The sequence below is a fragment of the Passer domesticus genome, chromosome 9 (assembly GCF_036417665.1).
Source record: "Passer domesticus isolate bPasDom1 chromosome 9, bPasDom1.hap1, whole genome shotgun sequence".
Classification (NCBI taxonomy): Eukaryota; Metazoa; Chordata; class Aves; order Passeriformes; family Passeridae; genus Passer; species Passer domesticus.
Genome location: NC_087482.1, coordinates 16,100,572 through 16,126,195, shown reverse-complemented (window position 1 = coordinate 16,126,195; position 25,624 = coordinate 16,100,572). Strand labels below are relative to the sequence as shown.

Sequence of the window (25,624 nt, the reverse complement as noted above, 5' to 3'; positions counted from 1 at the left end):
CATGCAGCCAGTTCCTAACCCAGCACAGAGTGCTCTTGTCCAAGCCACGGGCTGCCAGTTTATCAAGGAGTATGCTGTGGGAGACGGTGTCAAAGGCCTTGCTGAAATCCAAATAAACAAGATCTACAGCCTTCCCTGCATCCACTAGGCAGGTTACATGGTCATAGAAGGTGACAAGGTTGGTTAAAAATGACCTACTCCTCCTAAACCCATGCTGATTGGGTCTGATACACTGGCCATCCTATTAATTCTGTGTGATGGCACTTAATATAAACTGTTCCATTATTTTGCCAGGTACTGAGGTCAGGCTGACTGGTCTATAATTACCAGAATCCTCCTTTGTGCCCTTTTTGTGAATGGGTGTCACATTGGCCAGCTTCCAGTCATCTGGAACCTCACCAGTGAGCCAGGACTGTTGGTAAATGATGGAGAGTGGCTTTGTAAGCTCATGTGGCAGCTCTCCCCTTACCCTGGGGTGGATCCCGTCAGGTCCATAGATTTATGAACATCCAAGCATTTCAGTAGTTCTTTGACTGCCTCCTCTTGGACAATGGGGGGGACCATTCTGCTCCCTGACACCATCAACCAGCCCAGGCGGACAGGTGTCTTGAAGGCAAGTCATCTTCCCACTAAAAACTGAGGCATAGTAGGCATTAAGCACTTTTGCCTTCTCCTCATCTGCAGATACTAAGTTCCCTCCCTTGCCCAATAAAGAACAAAGGCTGGTCTTACCCTTCCTTCTAGCATTAATGTATTTGTAAAAATATTTTTTATTATCCTTTACAGAAGTCGCCATTCTATGTTCCAACTGAGCTTTGGCCTCCCTAATTTTTTTCCTGCATGCTCTAGCAGCCCTCTTGAATACTTCCTTAGAGACCTGACCCTCCTTCCAAAGCTGATACATCCTCTTTTTATTCCTAAGTTCCTCCTAAATCTCCTTGCCCAGGCAGGCTGGACGTTTACCCCACTGACTTACCTTTCGGCACACAGGGACAGTCTGTTCCTGTGCCCTCAAGATCTCTGTTTTGAGGCATGCCCACCCTTCCTGGACTCCTTTGTTTTTAAGGGCTGCCTCCCAAGGGACACTCTGAATAAGTATCCTAAACAGGCGAAAGTCTGTCCTCTGGAAGTCCAGTGCAAGAGTCTTACTGGTGCTCCTCCTGACTTCACCAAATATTGAGAACTCTATTATGTCATGATCACTCTGCCCCAAGCGACCTCCAACCACCACATCTCCCACCAGCCCATCTCTATTTGCAAACAGCAGATCTAACATAGTCCCTCCCCTGGTGGGTTCACCCACCGGCTGCAACAAAACGTTGTCCTCCATACACTCTAAGAATTTCCTGGACTGCCTCTTTACTGCTCTATTAAGTTCCCAGCAGATGTCTGGTAGGTTGAAGTCACCCACAAGAACAAGGGCTGATGATCCTGAAACATTACCTAGCTGCTTATAGAATAAGTCATCTACCTCTTCTTCCTGCTTGGGTGGACGATAACAGACTCCCAGTAGGGTGTCAGCCTTGTTGGCCTTCCCCTTAATTCTTACCCATAGACATTCAACTCCAGCTTCCTTAGTTTCAATTGCTACGGCATCAAAAGTCTGCTTAATATAAAGGGCCACCCCTCCACCTCTTCTTCCTTTCCCGTCTCTTCTGAAGAGCTTGTAGCCATCCAGTGCAGCGCTCCAGCCATGTGAGGCATCCCACCATGTTTCCGTGATGGCAGCTACATCCTAGCTCTGCAGCTGCACCATGGCCTCCAGCTCATCATGTTTGTTGCCCAAGCTGCGTGCATTGGTATACACGCATCTCAGCTGGGCTACTGACTTCATCCCTAACTTAGCCTTGCAACCCTTGGGCCTGCTTCCAGACAGCCCAGCTGCATCCCCTTCCCCCTTCAAACCTAGTTTAAAGCCCTCTCAATGAGCTCTGCCAGTTCATGAGCTAAAAACCTTTTGCCCTTAACAGAGAGATGTACCCCATCTGGTGCCAGCAGAGCAGATGCTGTAAAAGTTTCCCCATCATCAAAGAATCCAAATGTTGCCGATGACACCAACCCTTAAGCCATTTGTTGGTGATGCGGATTCTCCTGTTTCTTTCATCATTTTCCTCCGCCACCAAAGGGACTGAGCAGAACACTACCTGTGCTCCTGCCCTATCAACTACCTGACCCAGTACCCTAAAGTCCTTTCTAATTGCCTTGACACTCCTCTTTTCAATCTCATCATTGCCAGCCTGGAGTATCAGCAGTGGATAATAATCAAAGGACTGAATCAGCCCAGGAAGTCTCTCAGTGATATTTTGTACCCGGGCCCCAGGGAGGCAACAGACCTCCCTGTGGGATGGGTCTGATCGACATACGGGGCCCTCAGTTCCCTTCAGAAGGGAATCACCTACTACGATTACCGTTCTTTTCTTCTTGATGTTAGAGGTAGTGATCCATCTTACAGATGAATCATAATTGGGGGTGCTCACTGGGCAGACAGTTTTCTTCTAAATCATCTAGTTGGGTCTTTAGTTCCAGGACCTCATACCTATTCTGTAGTGGGACTTGCCAGGATGATGGGGATGGGGAGGAGTTTTTGTTATTACTTCCCCAAATGGGGACCCATTTCCACTCCTCTTCATCCACCAGGTGCCCTTCTATTGCCTGACAGCGGGAGGCATAGAAGTCCTCAGTCTCTCGGTCAGAGGCCTCCCTTAAAGATGGAAGGGCCCAGCTCCACCAACCTATTTCCATTTCACTTTCCCTGATACTCCTTAACCTTTCAACTTCCTCCCTAAGCTCAGCCACCAGTGAAAGGAGGTTGTTCACCTGTTCACACCGCAGGCAGGTCTCCTCCACAACACTCCCTGAAGCCACCGATAAGCTCAAACATTCTGGGCTCGGATGGGTCTGTACAGACACATCCTTTTTGGAGGGCTCAACTCACTTACACTTATACCAGCCACAGTTTTTGACCGTGTAGAAACCATTACTAACAGACACCTCAAACACAAGCAGGCAGCAGAAAAACCTCAAACAACACAGAGGACTCCTTACTAGCAAGAAAGTTGGCAACCCTGCCTGTTTGCCCTGCCTGTGGGAACTGCCGCGCAAACTGCCTTGTATAAGCCCCAGAGACTCACCACACCCGTTTGCTCGCTCCTGTTCGTCCCGCTCCCCAGACACCTCTTATAATCAGCCACTCAGCAGCAGCTCAGGTAGCTGCACCCCTTGCTCCTCACTGACTCACAATGGCCCAATGGCGGGGCAGCAGGGCTTAACTCCAGTGTTGTTTAGAGGGCAAGGCCAGGGAGCTCAGGGGCAGAGGAAGGGATGCGTTGGTCTCAGGAGGGGCTGGAGGCTGCTCGGCTAGTCTTGGGGTCTCTAGAAGAACTTGAGAAATGGCTGGGACAGGATACAGGGAGACCAAAAAAAGGATGAAGGCATCTTGGGGAGACCTATGGGGAGAGCAGGTGGCAGTGGGATCTACAGGGTAGGAGGAGGTTCCCTTGCAGATGGCTGTTCTGGGGTCCCCTTCACAGACCACCTGAGAGGGCTGTCCAGGCCCTTATTACTGCTGGAGGAGCTGCTCACGCTGTCTGGGTGTGAGGTGCAGCCACCGTCTTTCAACTCCTGTCCCAAACTGCCCCTGTGGTGAGAGGAGGTGGCTGAGGCCCCAGCTGCCAGTGGCACACAGGGACCCTCCTGCACAGCAGGGCCCAGAGCTGGCAAGGCTCCCCAGCACGGCTGCAGCTGCTGGCACAGCTCGGCTCAGCTGGACAGCTGCCCCTTATTGCTGGATCTGGATCTATGTAGAAATCACAAACAGGACAGTACTACTCAGGAATGTGCCTTGAGTCGTTTCATTTTCCAGCATTAGTCTCATTATATAGTTATGACAATGGGAAGATGCAAGCATTTCACATCCCAAGCAGCAGACCAAGAACTTAATGTTGCAACTTACTTTAAAAGTTTCCTGGCCAATCACAAAACCCAAAACCTATTGACAGTAGTTCCATCCAATTAATGTAAGCACACATTCCTTTGGCTAAAGTAATGCTTGCTTATTTCAAATACAATATCTGCTTAAAATACAACGCACAGAGCTCCATTATTAAGCTTAGAACTTCCTCACGTTCAACTAGATAGACGTTTCTGCAGGTTAGGGAGTTGTTTTAGACAAGTGTTAATACATAGACCATTGCTCTCTAAGTCTTTACTTGCCTACTTCTTATACAATTTTTCTGCTGGGAAATCTTATGATTACTTTTTAGCTGTAATTGCAGTTCTGCTGTCACTGAGGCTTGCCTTTTGCAGCTTTCCCAAAACCCTCAGATTCTATGGATTCCCACAATTCCCCCTCTTGGTTCAACTAAAAAGAAACTTTCCTAACTGTCTCCTTTATTAACTCCCTTGCATTTTGTAGATTTCCTATAATATATCTGCTTGTTACTTGCTTAAAGCTTCCTTTTTGCTCACATTAAGTATTGCTATATTACAACACAGCAATTTTAATGCTGTGAAAGTCCAGTCAGTTCAAAGGGCATAAGTCATGTCTGATAACAATTACAAGTCATTGTTCAAAAAATCTCGCCTGTTCTAAGGTTTTAATTCAAAACATTTTTTCTATGGCTATACCTTCATCTACCATCTCTGTAAGATTTGGAGAACTTTCTGTGAATCTATTTCCTACTTTTCTCTCTTGTATGACAAAAAATTCTTTGATAGTTTTCTCCATCATTTGTCGCGCCAAAGTCTGCAAGGTGTCACTACTAGTATGGCCACCAAAACACTCTGCACGTATAGACCTATCTTACAGAGTTCCCTTAGCCAAGGTGCAAAGCTCCATTCTTGGAACAAATCATCTAACTATGACAGACCATCTTCTTTAACTTGAGCTGTCAAATCTTTCAGCTTTTGTATGCTGTTTGGATGGATTCAGAATGCTCTGACAGGATTATGCAACAGAATCCTTCAAATTCCTCACAACCGTGTCCATGTGCCAGTAAAAGAAAATCTACTGCTGCCCTGTTTTGAAGGGTAGCATGTCTAACACTATTAACATCTGTCAGCATATCACTGATTGCAGTGGATGTGGCATTAGTTTCTTTACTCAGCCAATATCCAACTCAATGTCATTGTTTCAATGCCCTTGCTGAAGCCAGTTGGGGTAAAAACAAACCTGGCAGCCTGGGCAGGCCTGGCAGGCAGGGCCACGGCCAGGAGCAGCAGAAGTAGGAGGCGCAGAGCAAGGGCCATGGTGCCTTGCCCTCTGCCAGTCCCGCAGCTCTTGCTGCCACCGCTGTCCTGACACCGCTGTCCCAATGTCAGCACCGCTGCTGCCACCGCCGCTGCTGCCACAACAGTTGTGCTCAGGGACTGACTGCTGGCTCCTTGTGCTGCTGTGCAACCACAGGGCTTAGGGCCCTCAGAGCCTGCTCTGACATCATGGCCAGGGTGGAATTGTTTGGGAAGGTGGATCTGCCTTCTTCGGGAGGGAGCTCATCCTGCCCAGCTGCTCTGCCCAAGGGCTGTGACACAGTCCCAGCTCAGCTGATCTCACAGGCTGGGGCATGAAGGGATGCAGAGCAGCTCTGCCAGGATGGACTTGGGGTTGCTGCTAGAAGAGAGGCTGGACGTGAGGCAGCCATGTGCATCCAAAGGAGAGTGCCCAGCAGGTTGAAGGAGGTGATTCCACCTCTCTGCTCTGGTGAGACTCCACCTGGAGTACTGTGGAAGAGGTTTTACAGTGGCCTCTGTGAGCCATCAAGATGTTTGATAAGAGGATCTACGTTAACCCTGGAAATAATTTTCTGCCAATTTTCTATGTCATTGATATAGAAACCAAGAAAGAAAGAAGGATAAATAAGAGAAACCTGCAATGGCCTATTCCAAGAAGAGCTTTGTAAGAATGTAGAAAAGGCATGCAGGCTAGAATAAAAACAGGGTTTGAAGCCTTCTGGAAATGGAGTGTGTTTCTTTGTAGTGTCTCGGTCTCTACCACGACAGAGTACTGCATTCTGCTCTGGGTCCCCAAGACAGGAAGGATCAAGTCCAGAGGAGGGACAAAATGCTCTGAGGGCTGGAGCCCTTCTGCTTTGGAGACAGGCTAGGAGAGCTGGCAGTGTTCAGCCTGGAAGAGAGAAGACTCCAGGGACACCTGATTGCTGCCTTTCAGGGCCTTCTGGGGGCTTGTAAACAGATGGGACAGAATTTTTAGTAGAGCCTTTTGTGACCAGACCGAGGGTCTTTTAATCTAAAAGATGGTCAATTCAGACTAGATGAAAGAAGCACATATTTTACACTATTGCTTTTGAAACCCTGGCACAGGTTGCCCAGAGAGGTGGACATCCATCCCTGCAGACATTCAAGCTCCTGCTCTGAGCAACCTGACCTAGTTCAAGGTGTCCCTGCTCACTGCAGGCCATTGGGACTAGATGGCCTTTAAATGTCCCTTCCAACACAAGCCATTCTGTGCTCCTGTGCACCATCAAAGCAGTGCTGCATTAGTGCTGGGCTGATTGTGCTGGCACCTGTATTTTGGTACTTGTGCCATTTAGCAATTGGCCACGAGAGGATTGATGGGCTGGACAGTGAAGTCTGCAAATAACACTCAGTGTGCTCAAGGAGAAAAAGGAGAGGAACAGGGCTTCCAGTTCAGATAAATGCCAGCATTTTGCTGCCCATTCCTGGTTAGAGAAATAAAGGAATGTCCTGAAGATCCCTTCATGTGGATTCATTATTGGCTATATCAGTACTTGTGTTCTGTAAAACAGGTAAGTTGTTACAGCTTCTTACCCCATTTATCCCTGGATAAACCCCAAATACTGCATTGCTCCTTGTCTACTTTCTTCCAAGTCAAGGCAAATTTTGTTCATTACTGAGTGGGACATAGTCATCTGTTCACAAGCAAATTCCTCTTGCCATTCACACAATGGCTAGACTGCTTTGTTGATTTGCTCCAATTGGACTGTAATTAAGGCCTACCTTTCACTAGAATTAAAGCTGATGCATTGGGAGGCAAAGTGTTGAGTCATTTCTCCTGGAGTCTGACACTGTAGAGAGTTGTTCTGTAAGTAAATGCCATTTGAATACAGGTGTAGTCTACCATACTTCTGGCATACTAAAAGTGAGAAAAAAACCTTTGAATCAGGATTTTATCCTTTCTTCCTCCACCTCTTCCTCCCAGGAATTTTAATCTCTGGGGTCTAAGCTCTTCAGCTGCCTCACAAACATTCTTTTAATTCAGACAGTCATCCATGCAGTGAGCCACAAATCAGGACCATGGTGTGAACCTTGAAGCAATGTAGGTTTATAGCACTGAAAATAATAATCCAACACCCAGGTTAAGCCAAGCATTTCTCAAATAACTCCACATGTCCTCAGAGATGTTTCAAAAATTATCATTTAATAAGCTGGGAGTGGGGAGAGAGAATGTCCTCAAAATCAAAAATACAGCTTTTTGAGGTCTTTATATTCCTTTAAAAAGAGAGTCCAAATTGTTAATCTATGGAACATTAACTAAGAAGTGAATGACAGATTGTCAAAATAATTGCTTAGTGAACAAATGACCATAAATAAAAACAAGTTTACATGTAGATAATAAGTAAACCATCACACTAAGGAAAAAGCCTGACCAGCCAAAACTAAAACAAATAAAGCTGTTTCATCTGCCTCATAAAAGAAAAAAAAAAAATGAAAATAATCAGAGATCGTCAAGGGCATTACTATCTATAGAAACTTTTGGGTATTGGGAAAAAAGGAAGGAAAGTGTAGCATGCAATTCACAGATGTAACCTGGAATTTATTGGTGGATTTGTTGCAGAATTTCTGAGAGCAGAGTGGAAAAGCATAGGGGCTGATCAGACCATGTGTGGGCATTTACAGCAGTCTAAGGGATGTTTCTGGGACCAGCTGCAGGAGGAAAAGCAGCACACAATTCCTGGGACAATCTCTTTGCTGGCTGTGGACTTTTTGACAGTCTGTCCCCTAGGGCTGGGGGAGCTGTCACGGGGCAGGGAGGGCCAGGGGTGGTAGTGGCTGCTCAGGGATGGCTTTGGCCCGTGTCCCTGGCAGCAGCCACTGCCCAAGCAGCTGCGCTGCCCCCGGGCTCTCCTCCCGGCCTGCTGGGCTTTGTTGGCTGGCACAGCCTGTGCCAAGGGCCGGCAAGGTGCCTGCAGGCCCCAGCTCTGGGGGAAACAGAGAATGTCCTGCCCGTATCCACCGTGCTGCCAGCTCAGCAGTGCAGCACAGCACGGGCTCACGCTCCCCATTGCTCCCACAGATGCGGCCGACCCCACAACACGTGTTTCCCATTCCCAGAAGAGCCTCAGAATGGGTTGCTGTTGGGGAACCCTCTGTTTGCATGTGATAAGGGCAAGTTTGGCTATCTGTTTCTGCCAGGAAATTATTTGGAAGTGCTCAACTGAACCTCAACTCAGAGCTTCGGCACTGCAGTTCATGTCTTTGACTGTAATTCCGTCCTAGCAGTCAGTTTTATACCCCTCCCCTTATTTTCTATTGTTATAGCATATTTTATTACCAAGGGCTTGCTCCTTTACCCCATGTCTTGGTTTTGCCCACTTGTCCATCCCCCCAAAGACCTGCCCTTTTGTTCACTGCTCCTCCTCCCATTGCATGTCAGTCCCTCTCCAAGCCTGCCCCTTGCTCTAGAAATTTTCCTATCAATTTTGTATCCTTCGGAACCCCATTGGTTTGTTTAAATTCTTCCCCTCCCCTGTAATCCCCAATTGGTTTAGACCTTGTATTCCCCGCCTGGTGTTCCACCCTCAGTTTCTCCCAATTGGCTAAAGATTGGATCCTCCCCGGGACCCTGCCAAGTTTGTAAGTTGGTGTATGCCTTTAGTGCAGTGTTGGTCTGGCCCTGATGGTCTGTAGAATAATCACCTTTGGAAAACATAGAGCAGACCTCACCCCGTTCCTTGTCCCTACCCTCAGTGCAGTCCTACCCCCAAGGCAGTCCACCTGTGCTGTAGAGCAGCTGTGCCCTGCAGCCACAGCCCAGATTCGACAGTTTTCTGGGGGCGGCCCAGTGCCACTGTGGGTGTGGGCAGCTAGTGGGGCTGAAGACATCGGGCAGCACAGTACTTCCCAAATCAGCTCTTCTGCTGCAATAAAGAGATGCAGTTGTCACGCGAGTGCCTGGGAGGTAGCACCAGCAAAGCCCACCTGGCAGCAGCACTGCCTGAGCTCCATGTCCAGGAGCAGCCGTGGAGGCCAGGACTGGGCCCTGCTGTGCAGGAGGGTCCCTGTGTGCCACTGGCAGCTGGGGCCTCAGCCACCTCTTCTCTTCACACGTGCTCCTCTCCATCTCCAGAAGACCAGCCTAACAACGCAGGCAGCGAGAATTTGAGCCATGACCTCAGCTCTCCACTTCTGCCCCTATCTGCCCTGCCATGGCTGCAGCAGTGTCACGAGGCCATCCCAAAACCCACCGCTCCTCAACGAGAACTTCTGCCCCTGAGCCCCCTGGTGCTGTTCCTCGGCCAGGACTGAAGGTGGGCAGCCCTTGCCTGGCAGGGCAGGGCGTGGCCCACATTTTATATTCAAATAAAGAGTTGGAGTTTTCACAGTTATGTCCGGGTGGTAGCACCAGCAAAGCCCACCCGGCACCAGCAGTGGCTGAGCTCCATGCCCAGGAGCAGCCGTGGATGGCCACGGTGTGGGCAGGCAGGAGCCAGGCAGGGGCTGCTGTGCCCAGCGGTGGGACCCCGAGGGGATGGGGGAGCCCATGCTGAGCGTCCCTGGGCTGAGGGCACATTTCCTTCTGTGGGATCATCTGGGCCTGGACCTGAAGAGGCACACAGGGATATTTTGGGGTGCCTGATGAGGGTTCCAGGAGTCCCGGATGTTTTAAATGAATTAGCTTTTTTTGATTAATAAGGAGAACTTATTCCATAATTAAAATTAATTCGTAGAAAACCTAGAAGCAAATATCAGATTGGCCCTGAACCAGGCTAACAGCGTCAGGTGAGACAGGTGGGGCATTTCTCTCCCCTGTGCATCACGAAGGGACAGCTCTCTCAAAGTCTTTTTTGTCCATTTCCAAGCTCCAAGCGGTGTGGAGGGTAGGAGTTTTTCTGCTTTCTTATGGTTGTTTTTATCCTTTTTGCATATTCATGTATTTTTTCCTTTCTTGCTGCAGCTCTTGCTGAGAGTTTCCCCAAAACTGGTAAAAAATTCACTTTGTTAGAGGAAAATCTCCTGCAATATGCATTCTAGGAGGCACACATTTATCTTATAGATGATGCAAATCGAATGCACATTGCTGAGGTTTGGTCAGAGAAATAATCTTCTGGAATCAGCATTTCTGGGGACGAATATTCAGGCTAGGATTTTGGTGCATGTTGATTGCCCTGAAGCCTCCTTTGTTATGCTAGGATTTTCATTAGGCGAGATTACTGTAGTCTGAGCATGAATTTGTGCATACAGTCTATCAGAATCCCTCCCTTTCTCTATTAATTTATTAAATTTGTACTTTTAGGATACACTTTGACAAAGCTTACTTATTTTCTAATTTTATGTTTAGTATTTCTAAAACTTAACAACTACGCTTTCATACTACTAGTCAGGGTATAAAATTAACAGCTCTTCTCATAAGGTAGATTATTCTAAATCTTTAATTTCTTTTCTTTGGATTGTCAATTATATTTTTTTATATCAATGCATGTGCTTATTGTAATTTAGATATATTTTGACTCCATAGTCGTTTAAGGCTGGTAATATTTGTAAAATAAGTTTTTCATGTTTTCTTATGTTGCCTGCTAAAATGTGTCTTTATAACTGTCTCATGTTCTTGTTTTCTAATTCTTGAGCAATTTGCTTTATTCTACTCTCAGGATTTATTTCTTCTCTATCTCTTGCAGAGCAAAAAGTTTTAATATATTGCTTACAAATTTTGCCATTTTATTCTTTTTGCTCTATTTCACATTTTCTTTATTCCAGTGTCTTTCACTACTCATAGTGCACATTCTGATTTTGTTAAACTTATAGCGTACTGCACTAACTTGGGAGTGTGCATATGGCTCATTCTTTTTGGGCTTGGATGACTGATACAGTGACAATAATCCTCTGCAGTTTTAACACTCTAGCTCTCTCAAAGCCCCTTTGGGTTGCAGCCAAAGGGCCAAGATGTGTATCTTCTTGGTAGCAGAGCTTACACCTTGGGATCTAGTCACTGGTGTCCTTCGTCTCATTCTCAGTATTTACTTCATAAGATTTATAAGAGCCTTTTAAATTGTTTTTCAGGATTTAGGATAGCATCTGCTTATTTCTAATTGTTATAGTTTTATTTCTTTGACATTTTAGCTCTAAAGTTGTAATTAGTCTGTACACTTCTCTTTCTTTCAGCTATACTTGGCTGTTTTCCTTTATTTTAATTTGATCCTTATTAAATATCTAACGGCTTTTGTTATATCCTATCTGATTTAATGTTACTTTTAGTGTTTCTTGGAACTTAAATCTGGTTTGTATCTTATATACTTTTTTTTTTCCGATTTTTCACGAATCATATTATTGTTCTAATATATTCTTTACAGTGTTTCATTAGCTTTTACTTCTATTTCTTTTGTCTGTTATAACAAAAGCACTAAAATATTTTATTTTTTGAAATAAATTTGCATATAACACCTTAAATATTCAGTTCACTTAAAACAACCTCATGAATAATACAGTTTAAAATAAAATATTTTACTTCTCATAACAATGGGTTTTACAGCTTACAAGCTTAGGTATTAACATGCATCAGTCTATTTTACTTCAAGGAGTAGTGGTGACTTTTTAGTGAGGTTTGGCTGGTGTTTCTGTTGGTGGATTTACAGGTCTTCTGTCCTGCCTTTCTTTGCAGCTGAACCTGCTGGTGAAGGTGGTGCAGCTTCCCAAGCCACGTCCAGGACGGAGCCTCTGGGAGATGCTGAGGGTAGGTCAAGGCCTTTCCCCTGGGAGAGCTGCCAGCTCAGAGCCCAAAGCTGGGCCAGGGGGGCATCACTGCAGGTGCCAGCACAGAACCATGCACGTGTGTGCCCTCGCCCTGTGTGATTCCCTCACCGCTCCTGCGGCTCAGTGGTGCCCGTGCAGATCAGCAGAGATGGCAGAAGCTTCTGTGGCTGTTGAGTTTCAGGTGTGTCTGCAGGGAGGACTTCTCCAGCTCCGTTGCTGATTCCTACACAGAAGCCTGGCAACCATCGCAGAGGTGAGTAGTGTGTCCCTGCTGACCCCACAGGCTGAGCCTTGCTTTTGTGGGATCTGTTCCTGGGAAATGGAATTCTGTTGCTCTAAGGTCCTCCGAGAGGGAAACACCAAGCTACAGGACACCAGAAACCCCATGATCCATCCGAAAACATGAGGCAAATGCTGAAGGAAATGCAGCAGGCAGGAGAAGGTGGGTGCATTTCCCTCATGCTTCCCCTGGGACTCAACATCTGGGGGCTTTGGCTGCACATCTGGACACGCCGTGCCTGGCACAGTGGGAAGGGATCCATGGCAGCCTCGCTGCCCCGCTGCTGCTTTGACGCCCTCCAGGGCTGCTTCCCAGCCTGGCCTGGCTACAGCTTGTGCCCAGCCCCTGCAGGAAGGCATTTGGCATCAGCTGACAGGCCGCCTAATTCCACCACAGGCCTGAAATCCCCTGCAATTTTCCAGTCGCCGGGTAGAACAGAAAGGGCACCAGTTTGGAGAGGGGAGGGCCCTGGCCTTCCCAAAATGTTTATAGGGATTTCCTGATTCTTATCCATGTCTTTGACAAGCATTCCCTCCGGAAGGCGCCACCTCCCCAGTGGGGAACAGCCCCACCTGATCCAGCTGTCCCTCTTCCTTTCTCCAGAAGTGGATGCAGAGGCTGGGCATAAGGCAGCGTTTCCCGGAGGAAGCAGTGGTTCCGTGCCAGCCTCTGCTGCAGGAAGAGAGGCGATGCCAGGCACAGGCCCAGGAGGTAATTGCTGTGCCTCTGGGCCTGAGCCCTGCTGAGGCTTGAGCTGCTCTCTCTGCTGCCTTGCAGTGCAGGGACAGCCTGGACAAGTCAGGCACAGCCCAGGGGAATTATCCCGAGCAGGCGCAGGGTACTCGGGTCCTGAGCAGTTCTGCTGGGGTCCCTCCATGGGAGACATGTCCTGAAACCTGGCAGTGACTGCATGGGGTGCCCATGGTGGGGAAAGGACAGAGGGGGAGAGCAAGGCTCCAGTGTGTCCTGAGAGGGCCTGGCTCTTTGCCCTTGGGATCTGGGAGCTGTCCCCACAGAAGGAGGGCAGGAGGGACAGAGGGAGGGATGGATAGCTGTGGCACTGCCTGCTGCAGTTTTCCCCGGGGTTTTAGAGAGGATTTCCTCTGTGTCTGAGGGAGAGAACCCGGGGGCCCTGCGCTGCTCCAGCCACCCCTCCCAGGGATGTTGCTGAGGGCAGGGAAAGAGTGTGGAGAGTGACCAGGAGCCAGCCCAGAGCTCCCCAGGGCCCTGTGCACCTTTGGCCATGTCTATTCACATCTGGCTCCCATGGCCTTAGCCGACCGCCTTGCAGTGCCCAGTTCCCTGTGGCAGAAGGGGATCCCAGCACACCCTGGAAAGTGTTCTCATATGTGCTCCGTTCTAGATGAGGTTGCTGGGAAGGCTTCTCCATCAGCTTGGATGAATAAAGTTTTGAAGCCCTTGGAGCCTTCTGCAGGTATGTTCTCAGCATGCCACCAAGGAAGAATTGTAGACAAGCGGGTAGGAACCAGGTGACAGAAGCTGCTGTGGCTGTTGTGTTAGAGATGTGTCTACAGGGAGGACTTCTCCAGCTCCTACCTTGGATGCTGCACTCAAGCCCAGCTCCCATCTCAGGGGTGAGTAGTGTGTCCCTGCTGACCCCACAGGCTGAGCCCTGCTTTTCTGGGATCCATTCCTGGGAAATGGAAATATTTTTCTCTAAGGTACTCCAGCAGGGAAAATCCAAGATACAACAGATAAGATGTCCCTGGAACCATCCAAACAGATGAGGCAAGAGCTGAAGGAACCCCTGCAGACAAGAGAAGGTGGGTGCATTTCCCTCATGCTTCCCCTGGGAGTCAGCAGCCGGGGCCTTTGGCTGCACATCTGGACACGCCATGCCCGGCACAGCGGGAAGGGATCCATGGCAGCCTCGCTGCCCCGCTGCTGCTTTCACGCCCTGCAGGGCTGTTTCCCAGCCTGGCCTGGCTGCAGCTTCTGCCCAGCCTCTGCAGTATGGAATTTGGCATTAGCTGATAGATTGCCCCAACTCTACTGTGGGCCTGAGATCCCCTGCCATTTCCCAGTCTCTGAGAAGATCAGGCGGTGCAGCTGTTTGCACAAGGGAGTGCACTGGCCCAGCCCCAATTACCTGGGCTTTTTCCTGATCTTTACCTGTGACCTAGACAAGCATTCCCTCCTGAGGATGCCACCTCCCCAGTGGAGAATATTTCCATTTAAGCCAGTTGTCCCTTTTTTCCTTTTTCAAGTGATGGACTAAAAGGCTGTTCAGGAGGAGGAACACTCAGGGAGAAGCAGTGGCTCATTGGCAGCCCCTGCAGCAGAAAGGAAGGCGATGCCAGACAGGGGCACAGGCACAGCAGGTAATTGCTGTGCCGGGCTCAGCCCTGGCCGGGGCTGTGTGGCAGCAGCTCTTCCCCCAGGGCTGCCCTTGCCCGGCCCGGCAGCAGCCAAAGCTGGAGGCGCCTCGGCTTCCAGGCCTCTGGAGCTGGTTCAGAGGCCCGGGGAAACGGGACTGGTGCAGCAACGTCCCTGGCGGTGCAGCTGCTGCGGAGCTGGCCCTGAGTGCCCAGAGGCCCAAGGCACAGGAGCAGCCCCGAGCGGGAGCCCTGCCGCCAGCCCAGGCCAGAGCCAGCCCTGGCTCCCGACTGGGCAGGGGCTGCGCTGGGTCCTGACAGGGCCTGAGCCTGTCTCCTGAGGCTGGGGGAGCTGTGACGGGGCAGGGAGGGCCAGGGGTGGCAGTGGCTGCTCAGGGATGGCTTTGGCTCGTGTCCCTGGCAGCAGCCACTGCCCAAGCAGCTGCGCTGCCCCCGGGCTCTCCTCCCGGCCTGCTGGGCTTTGTTGGCTGTCACAGCCTGTGCCAAGGGCCGGCAAGGTGCCTGCAGGCCCCAGCTCTGGGGGAAACAGAGGACGTCCTGCCCGTATCCACCGTGCTGCCAGCTCAGCAGTGCAGCACAGCACGGGCTCACGCTCCCCATTGCTCCCACAGATGCAGCCAGTACCACAAGTCTAGTTCCCAATGCCCTGGATGGCCTCGGAAGGGGTTTCTGTCAGGGAACAGGCTGCTGGCTAAGGTTACTGGAAGGCGTCCTTTGTTTGGAGCTTGTCTTCATGTTGTGCTGCTTTGGAATCGGGTATTCCTGGAAGACAAAACAGTGAGTGTTTTGTTGCTCTCCCCCTTAAACAGCTTCTTTTGAAAGTCTAACGTGGTCAGGGAACATTCCCATTGAGACTGCAGTGGGGTTGTGGCCAGTCCATGGTTGTCCAAAGAACTCTGCTGAGGGTTCTGCTGCTGCCCAGTGCTTCCATTGGCCTCTCAATTGCTGGGCCTTGTCCTGGGGCCCCGCTGGGGCTGCAGCCAGAGCTGGCTCCCACTGAGGCTGCCTGGCCAAGAGCAGCCCCAGGGGCACAGGGCAGAGGCAGAGGGAGGTGGGGAGGAGAAAGAGCAGGGCCGAGGTTGCCCTTGAAAGGCAGAGGTGCTCTGGGGCCCGCTCCTGGCCAGGGACCCTGCCCAGAGCCGTGCCCTGCTGGCCGGGGCCTTGAGGGGCAGCTGTCCAGCTGGGCCCAGCTGTGCCAGCAGCTCCAGCCGTGCTGGGGAGCCTTGCCAGCTCTGGGCCCTGCTGTGCATGAGGGTCCCTGTGTGCCACTGGCAGCTGGGGCCTCAGCCACCTCCTCTCTGCACAGGAGCACCTCTGGACAGGAGTTGGAAGACGGTGGCTGCACCTCACACCCAGACAGCGTGAGCTGCTCCTCCAGCAGCAGGAACGGCCTGGACAGCCCTCTCAAGTCTTCTGTGAAGAGGACCCCAGAACAACCGTGTACACAGAAGCCTCTTATTGCCCCGTAGATCCCACTGCCACCTGCTCTCCTCATGGGCCTCCCCAAGCTGCCTTCATCTTTTTTTTTTCTCTCAGTCTGTCCCATCCCAACCAACCCGAGTTCCTCTAGGGACCCCAGGACCATCCCAGCACCTTCCAGCACCTCCTGAGACCAACACATCCCTTCCTCTGCCCCTGAGCCCCCTGGCCTGGCCCTCTAGGCAACACTGAAGATGACACCCCACCCCACCCCCACCCTCCTACCCGCTCCAACTCCCGCTTGCAGGGTAGGCAATGGCCCATTCCTCTGTGTTCAAATAAAGAGATGGATTTGTGTCCTAGTTTGAAAGCAAAACCAGTGAGAGGGTCCAAGTCAGAAATACAGTTTATTAGGAAAAGGGAAAAAAACCCAAAACACAGGCAATAATACAAAAGAAAACCACTGACAGGCTCAGAATACAGCCTGACACCCTGCTAGTTAGGGTGGTGGTAGCAGTCCAGATGAAATGGACTTGTGGAAGTGGTGATCCTGTAGAAACAATCTGGTAGCTCTCATCCTCTGGAAAAGCAGTGGGTAGGGGCAGCGGTTCCTCTGGGAATCCAGTGGAAAGACTGCTTGTTGTGTCCCAAAACCCAGATTATATCCACCTGGGGATGCTTAGCTCCTCCCCCCATGGGCAGAGCATCTCACAGTGGGCTGATATCATTCTGCCTCATGGGTCCTTGATTAGCCATGAAACAGAAATGGCTCTGGGAAGGAGTTATCTCTGAGTCATGTGGCAAGACATTGATGGGCCCATTAACAGGAGATAAGGAAGAAACAATGCCCCTCCTGGTTTCAGCAGCTCTTGAGGATGGCATTAGAATACATCTTTACACTACAACCCAGGACAAGCGGTCACCCCAGTGTCCAGGTGGCAGCAGCAGCAAAGCCCACCCAGCCCCAGCACTGACTGAGCTCCATGCCCAGGAGGAGCCGTGGATGCCCACGGTATGGGCAGGCAGAAGCCAGGCAGGGGCTGCTGTTGAAATGGAGGTTTTGGGGGGTTCAATTAAGTTAGCAATATATGGACTAAGCATTTAAATTTTAAATTGTAGAATTATGTGTTGAATTTTAACCTTTTACTTAAGAAACCTCTGCCATGGTACAAAGGGCATAGGAAAATGCAAATTTCTGAAGCTTCTTGCTATGAAGGACAATACCAGTGTCATAAACAGGGCAGGAGATCTTTCTCCTTTTTAAGGCCTTTATTAAAAACATTCAGCTCAGGTTGTGGGAAACGACAGGTCGCCCGCACCCCCGCTGCTCCCAGGAGTGGCACGGAGGAGGAGGATGATGCAGCTGTGTCCGCTGGTATGCAGGCAGAGCTGGGGCTTCCGTCCTCGAGGGAGTAGTGGGAATTCCGCTTTTTTGGTCTAACATTCCAGATCCTCTTTCTAGCTGACATCCTTTCAAGTTAGGGTGAAAAGTAAAAATGATCTTAGCAGATACTAAGGATTAAGTTCCTCACCTTTAGACATTACTTAGGTTTCTTTATTCCATGTTGGCTTCTTGTTTTTAGGAGTTTTTTTCCTGGAAAATTGCAAAATTTGGTGAAATGCATTCTCATCTGCATACTAGCTCTGATGTCACCTCCCCCTGCTACCTTCAGGCTCCTGGGAAGCAGCAGGGGGACAACTGCGCTTGATTTCTAACCATTAACAGGTAATTGAAGAAAAACTATTAACAAGAGGTGATTGCAACATGAAGCTAGCAACAACAAATAGTCAACATTTCAACTCTCAGCAACTGGCCCAACCTGTTTAACTTTGCAGCCTTAAAAAAAAAAAGGATAATTTGTGGGGGCGAACACACCAGGTGTGGAGACACGAGGCTTGACTCCATTTCAGAAGGCTGATTTATTATATATTCTATTAAAATAGTACATTAAAACTATACTAAAAGAACAGAGAGGGAAAAATGACCAGAAGGCTACAAAGAAGAATAATAGAATAGAATGCATAACAAAAATCTTGTGACTGCTCACAGGCTCAACACAGTTGGCTGTGATTGGTCATCAAGTGAAAACAATCCACATGGAGCAATGGAAGATGCACCTGGATGCAATGGAAGTTGCATTCCACAGCAGCAGATCGTTATTGTTTACATTTCTTTCCTGAGGCCCTCAGCTCCTCAGGAGGGGAAAAATCCTAGGAAAGGATTTTTAATAAAATATCATAGCTACAGATCACTTTTTTACTCATAACACCAGGAGAAGACCAGGGAATGCCAGAAGCCTAGACTAAGGAGCTCCTCTGTCTCCAAGCTGATCCATCCAACAGACATACTCAGATAAGCACCAGGGGACCACAGTGCACGCACAAAGGAGAAAAGTTCAAAAGTTCAGTCATAAGCAAGACCACAGCCTTTGGCCTCTGAGACCACCAAAGACCCCAGTGTGACCACCACAGGAAACAACGCGTGCCCAGAAGGGCGTGGATCTCATCGCCATGTGAGGGGAGGACAGGCGGGGCCAGGGGTTGAATGTGCATGAAGAGATTGTGTAATGTATTGCATATGGAACATGTTTGTGAACAAAGATGTGGCTCGGACCAGGGCTCGGGGCACAAGTTTTCACGAGAGCCATCTCGCCTGTGCCAGGCCCTGACACGCATACCCACTTCATAACTACATCAGGTTGTGGAGTGTCACTATAGGACATGAAATAAAACAACACAGACATGCATCTCTCCAAGGTAAAAAAGAGGGCAGTTGAATTTCTGACTCCAACATTTACAGATTTCCAAAAGTGACAGTGGATTGGAGGGTGAAAGTGCCACCTCTCCAATGACACTGGGCAAACCAACAGTCCATCAAATTTCTCCTCCTGCAGAAAAGAATGCATAACAATAAGTTATTTGCATAAAATGCGTGAGAAAGTTTGCTACAAGAATGTAAACATCAGAAGGCTTAGAAGAACTTGTCCTAGGGTGAGGTTATGATGCTTGCATCCCCAGTCGTGTGTTCTGTTAATGCTGGATATTACGTACTGTGCCTTCACGACTGGCCCTGAAGAGCAAGGTTTGTTTTGGTTTGTTATCAGCCTGCTCCCCCACGGCTGGCAGGACAGACAGACGGCGCAGTACATAGTGCAGCTTTTGCTTTTTGCTTTGCTTTCTGTTGCTTGCTTTGCTCTTGCTTCTGCTGTGCTCCCGCTTTGCTTTTGCTTTTTGGCTTCTGCTTGTTAGTCAGTTTAGCTAAGCAGTCCAGATTTTTCCCTGGACTGTTTTTCCTTTCCCTTTTTCGAACCACTCACACCTGCTCCAGACTGGGACCTGGGAAACACCGAGAGTTTGCATCCTGTGGCTGCAGCAGCTATCCCCAGCGCCGGAGGGAGCGACAGCAGAGCCACCACTGCCAGGAAAGACTTTCTGAATTTGTCATCCTTTTCAGATGGGTAAAAGCATTGTCATCTGCTATTGTTCATTTTGTGTGCTGGGGGTGTTTTGCCTGTCAAATAAACAGGTTCTTTCCACTTCTCTCCAAGGAATCCTTCCCGACCTGCTGGGGGGAAGGGGCCATGTGGGGTTGCTTTCTGGGAGGGCCTCCTTTGGAGGTCTTCTCCCAGACTGACCCTAATCCAGGACAGAACATTAAAAACCAGGGTGACAGTGGAGTCTATTTATTCTGCAGATGGCTTCACTGTGACCAGCGGTGGGGCCCCGAGGGGATGGGGCAGCCCATGCTGAGCGTCCCTGGGCTGAGGGACATTTCCTTCCGTGGGATCATCTGGGCCCAGACCTCCTCCAGTGCCATGGCCAGGAAAATAGGGAAGCCATCAAGAGTATCTCCAGGGACACAGCCTGACCGGCAATGTCAGCAGGCAAAACAAAGCTCCTCCCTAATTAACACACACTGGATAGGACCTAATTGATGGGCCATCACCAATGCAGGGTGCTGCACAGGGTCTGCTGCTCTCAGCCAGGGCCAGAAGGAAGGGAAGGGAAGGGAAGGGAAGGGAAGGGAAGGGAAGGGAAGGGAAGGGAAGGGAAGGGAAGGGAAGGGAAGGGAAGGGAAGGGAAGGGAAGGGAAGGGAAGGGAAGGGAAGGGAAGGGAAGGGAAGGGAAGGGAAGGGAAGGGAAGGGAAGGGAAGGGAAGGGCTGTGTAGCCTCAGGGTCAGACAGGGCTGGTGAGCAGCCCCAGAGACACAACAACCCAGGTCCAACCAGGCTTGATTTCCAGGTCAAAACACTCGGCGTAGCTGGCCTGGACTTCCCTGTAGGGCACGTGGGGTTTTTGGAGTCCCCCTAAGGTGCACGAGGGAGTGGGGTCCCTTGTGAGACACCCAGGAATATTTTAGGTTTCCTCTGAGGCATGGAGGGCACTGGGGTCCACTTCAAGTCATGCAAGGGATTTGGAATCCTGTGTGAGTCATCCAGAGGGTTTGGGATCTCTCCCAAGGTGTGCAGGGTGCTGGGATCTCTCCTGAGGCACATGTCACGGTTCTGAGGTCTCATTTCACATGTAGAAAGGGCTGTGGACTCTCGTAAGCGTGCAGGTGCTTTGTGTCCCTCCTGCTGCCACACAGTGGGGCTGGAGTGTCTGCTGAGGCACGCAGGGGACGGGGACCTCCGGCAGTCCCTCCCGGGCCCGTGCGGCTCGGGGCTGCCGCGGCCCAGGGCCAGCCGCCGTGCCGGGATGGCGGTGGCGAGGCGCCGAGGCGGAGCTGCCCCGCCGGGTCACGCTGCATCGGCACGGCACGGGCGGTGCTGAGCACCGGGCAGGCAGCACCGCCAGCCCAGGGGCCACAGCCCCGGCCCTGCCTCTTTTGGGGCCGGGCACAGACAGCCCCGCGGGACGGGCACCGCTCAGCGCCTGAGGGGACGGAACAGGTGCCAGAGGAGCCCCAGGAGCCCTGGACAGGGCCCTGGCGTTGCCCGCCAGGCTCCCCCGGGCCTGTGGCCATCCCGGGCAGCAGGGGCTCGCTCTGGGCCGTGCTCTCCCCGGCCAGCGGGGCTCCGGGCCAGCACCCGGCTCCTGCCACTGCCCTGAGAATGCTGAGGGGATTTCGGGGCAGAACTGAACTTGACAGGGACAGAATTCATAGGAGACTTGTTTTGGCCTTTTACAAGGTTAACTGAGAAACAACTTAAAATCCCTGGCTAAATCGTCTGCTTTAACACGTGGGGATTCCTTCCTAACTCCCGTGGTGCCGGGCCGGGCCGCGTCCCAGCGAGCACCAACACCCAGCAGCTCGATGGATGCAGCACGGCTGGGACCAGGGAAACGAGTCAGTATCCCTACAGCTGCCCACTCTGCCTGCACGGCTGTCACGCAACAGCAATGTTCCAGAAGGAACAGGCTTTTTTACATCCTCACGACCGTGTGATCTTTGGTCCTGGTGGTGGATCAGAGAGAAAAGCCAAATGTGACAGACTAAACTTGACTCTAGGAGACGGATGCCTCTGCAGAGGGTCTGGGGACCTGTGGTGCCAGCCAGTGGCCTGGCACTCGGACACAGCAGGAAGACCCCAGACTATCACACATCACCTGGGAGGGTAGAAAAGCTCAGGCGTTCTTTGTTCAAGGTCCTCCAGAGGCACCAGCTGAAGCTGCCACAGTTCTACCTTGATAAAATTGTTTAAAAAGATTCAGAGGTCTGACACTCTGCTGTGGAGGACATTCCACATGTTATATTTGCCAAGTTTTCCAATCAAAAAAAACAAAAAAACAAACCCAAACAAAATTAAATAAAACAGCAATTTTAATTATGTAACTTAATATATATACAATTGAATAAACTCGAAACACTGACTATATAATTTGGTTTAAATTACGAATAATTTGGTCCTGATAATAGCGTATAAGCAAAACTAACCATGCGGGGTATGCCTGGGGTATGGAGTGCAGGGCTTTTGGACCCCCGTCACCTCACGGACTAGCTTGTGAAGACAAAATTCCCCTTTTTATGCTGTATGTCATTACCATCTCCTCCCATTTTCAATTCATCACACTTGTATCACCGCCCTCATCATCACCTTTACCACGCATGCTCCACACTTCTTTAAGTAAGTTGTACCACTCTTTGGGGATCTTCTTTGAGGAAGGCCTCTCCTCTTCATCCATGTCCTGTAGTTCATCTTTTGGATTACACATGCGCACCAAGCTGGTACTGTATAAGCCAATATTGTGTTCTAACATTAAAGATGTGAATCTCATATAATCAACATTTGCCTGGTGTCCAACCAAATTCTCCTCTCTTCCAACTTAATTCAGTCATTGTTATCTCTTCCTTCTTCCTGTTCTGAACAGCTGCAGGAGAACGGTGGGGAGAGGGATAACCCCTCCTCTCCCTTTCTTGCTTGGCATTACACCTTTAACTGTTTTATTATTTCCAAATATTAATTACTGTATCAGTATTGATTACTCTTTCAATGTTGTCAGCATGAATCATACCTATTTACCACACACAGTTCTCATCTTTTGGGCATTTAGGAGCTTTTCACTTTGCTTTGCACCCAAGAAAAATATACCCCCAAATGTGCACAAATAACTCCTTTAGCATGTCCTCCTTTTCAGCTGGCTTTTCCATTGTTCTCTGCTATCTTGTCCTCATCTTTCCACAATTCCTGTGTCTATTCAAGTCCAGCCTGGGACCGTGCACGCATATGCTTTAGTTCTGTAGTGATTTATGGCCAGCCATCCTGCCAACCACACCCATTTCAATGTTGCAACAACCTGACTCTGGGCTGCAGTATGTGAATCACACTCTGCTGTGTGAGCTGGCAGAGCACCAGAGCAGGCACTGAAGAAGGTACTCACTTCGGTACATTAGTGAAGTGAGTGCTGGAACCTGGGCTAGCTCTTACAACTCCGGCACTACGGCAGGAGTCGGGAACTGCCTCGCTATGGGGATTTACCAGAGGCAGAGCCTTTAGTGCCACTTGCTCTCCAGTGCCAGACACAAGCCACGACAGGAACGAAGCACAGGAGAAAGGAGGAGGCTCCCTGTCTTCAGGTTCTGCAAGGAACACCTTAGTCCAGGTGAAGAGAACAGGATGAGAAGCCCCTAGCTGTACTGCCCAAGGGGTTTTGTACACATACAAGTCATGGGGTGGATGCAAACAATGAACCAATAGGGAATCCTCAGGAGAGGAGTGAGGGGATTACATCAAGTGTCTGGGGCCAATTGGGGTAGGAGGGTGGAGAGGATGGGTCACAAGGGCCAATGGGGCTCCCAGGAGTAGGGGAATTCCAAAGGGGAGTTGCAGTAAGGGATTGGCCCAAAGGTTGGGGAACCAAGGGGCTGGGTTGCCTTGACAGGCAGGGAAAGAGCTGGAACAAGGGGTGGGGAAGGGCACGAGGGACAGTTTGGAGGGAGGGTAAAACTCACAGGTAAACCAACTCAGGAAAAAAATGGGGGCACAACAGAGCCCTTAAACAACACTTAAAATGAAATCAATCAAATAAATTTGAACTGCAACAATCAAGAGCATCTTGAGGGACGCAGCCTGGCCAGCAATGTCAGCAGGCAAAAGAAAGGTTTTGCTGAGCAATGGCCCTTTGATGAAGCAAAATATTGACAATCAGGGCAGTCCATTCATGCGGACGGGCACACACTCTGGGGGTACAGCTGAGGCCATGAGGTCACAGCAGGGCTCTGGGGTCACAGCAGGCTGAGCTCGCAGCAGGCCCTGAGGTCACAGAGGTGCCAGAGGTGCCAGAGCCCCATGGTTGCACAGCAGCACAAGGAGCCAGCAGTCAGTCCCTGAGCACAACTGTTGCGGCAGCAGCGGCGGTGGCAGCAGCAGTGCTGACATTGGGACAGCGGTGTCGGGACAGCGGTGGCAGCAAGAGTTGCGGGACTGGCGGAGGACAGGGCAGCATGGCCCTTGCTCTGCGCCTCCTACTCCTGCTGCTCCTGGCCGTGGCCCTGCCTGCCAGGGCTGCCCAGGCTGCTCCGCTGCAAGCGCGGCGAGCAGGTGAGCCGGCAGCCTGGCTGCCCTTTCCTGGGACAGCGCTCCCTGCTCCCTGGGAAGTGAAGCACTGGGGATGGTTTTGCCCAGGGCTTTAGGGAGAGTTTCCTCTGTGGGAGGGAGAGAGACCCCACGGGCCCTGGGCTACTCCAGCCACCCCTCCAGAGATGTTGCACAGGGCCTGCAAAGAGGCTGGACAGTCACCAGGAGGCAGCCCAGAGCTCCCCAGGCCCCTGTGCAGCTTTGGCCATGTCCATTCACATCTGGCTCCCACAGCCTTACCCAACACCCCTGCATTGCCCAGTTCCCTGTGGCAGAAGGGGATCCCAGCACACCATGGAAATGGTTCTGATCTCTGCTCCCTTCTAGACTGGAATCGTGACATGGGTTTTCAGGAAGTCCTGATGAAGGATGGTTTGAAGTTCCTGGAGGATGCTGGAGGCAAGTTTTCATTCTGTCTTTCCTGAGTGAATAATCAGGATTAATGCAACAAAAGCTCATTTACAAACCATTTCCCTTAACATAATCTTAAGGTTGAAAGAATCTGGAAACCTTGCCCTGCTCCCTTCTGGAGCCCTGAGGGGTCCCACAGGATCACTGTCATTGGGAGGAAGGAGCATTTAGCTTTCAATCTTCCGCCCGTGTGCAATGCCAGTGTGTCCTTCCGTGTGCTCTGTGCAGCCACAGAGAAGAGCAGAGAGGGAAGGGGCCGGGCCCAGGGCTGTGCCCCGGGGCTCAGCCTTGTGGGCAGCCTGAGGATCTCCTGCAGTGCCACAGGAGCTCTTCTGTCCTGCCTTTCTCTGCAGCTGAACCTGCCGGTGAAGGCCCCACATCCAGGACTGAGGCTCTGGGAGATGCTGAGGGTAGGGCAAGGCCTTTCCCCTGGGAGAGCTGCCAGCTCAGAGCCCAAAGCTGGGCCAGGGAGGCAGCGCTGCAGGTGCCAGCACAGAACCATGCACGTGTGTGCCCTCGCCCTGCACGATCCCCTCACCGCTCCTGCGGCTCAGTGGTGCCCGTGCAGATCAGCAGAGATGGCAGAAGCTTCTGTGGCTGTTGAGTTACAGGTGTGTCTGCAGGGAGGAGATTCATCCGTACGTTGGTGGTTATTGCCAACAAGACCAGTCTGCATGGCAGGGGTGAGTAGTCTGTCCCTGCTGACCCCACAAGTTGAGCACTGCTTTTGTGGGATGCATTCCTGGGAAAGGAAATATTTTTCTCTAAGTTCCTCCAAAGAGGAAGATGCAAGACACAACAGAGAAGATATCCCTGGAACCATCCAAACAGATGAGGCAAGTGCTGAAGAAAATGCTGCAGGGAGGACAAGGTGGGTGCATTTGCCTCATGCTTCCCCTGGGACGCAGCAGCCAGGGGCTTTGGCTGCACATCTGAACGCATGGTTCCCGGCTCAGCGGGTGGGATCCATGGCTCATTCCCAATGAGGAATTTTTCCATCTGATCCAGCTGTCCCTTTTCCTTCTCCAGAAATGAAAGGAGAGCCTGTGCAGATGGAAGCATTTCCCGGAGGAAGCAGTGGTTCTGTGCCAACATCTGTTGAAGGAAGGGAGGCGATGCCAGGCACAGGCACAGGAGGTAATTGCTGTGCCTCTGGGCCTGAGCCCTGCTGAGGCTTGAGCTGCCCTCTCTG

At 50.7% G+C, this 25,624-nt stretch overlaps 1 long non-coding RNA gene across 1 annotated transcript; it reads left to right on the top strand.

The window, feature by feature from the left end:
• Window positions 1–11,732: 11,732 nt before the first annotated feature.
• Window positions 11,733–12,384, top strand: LOC135307734 (uncharacterized). Its single transcript, XR_010368398.1, has 3 exons — window positions 11,733–11,926; window positions 12,128–12,199; window positions 12,287–12,384. It is a non-coding gene; the product is annotated as an uncharacterized LOC135307734 (long non-coding RNA).
• The last annotated feature ends 13,240 nt before the right edge of the window (window positions 12,385–25,624 follow it).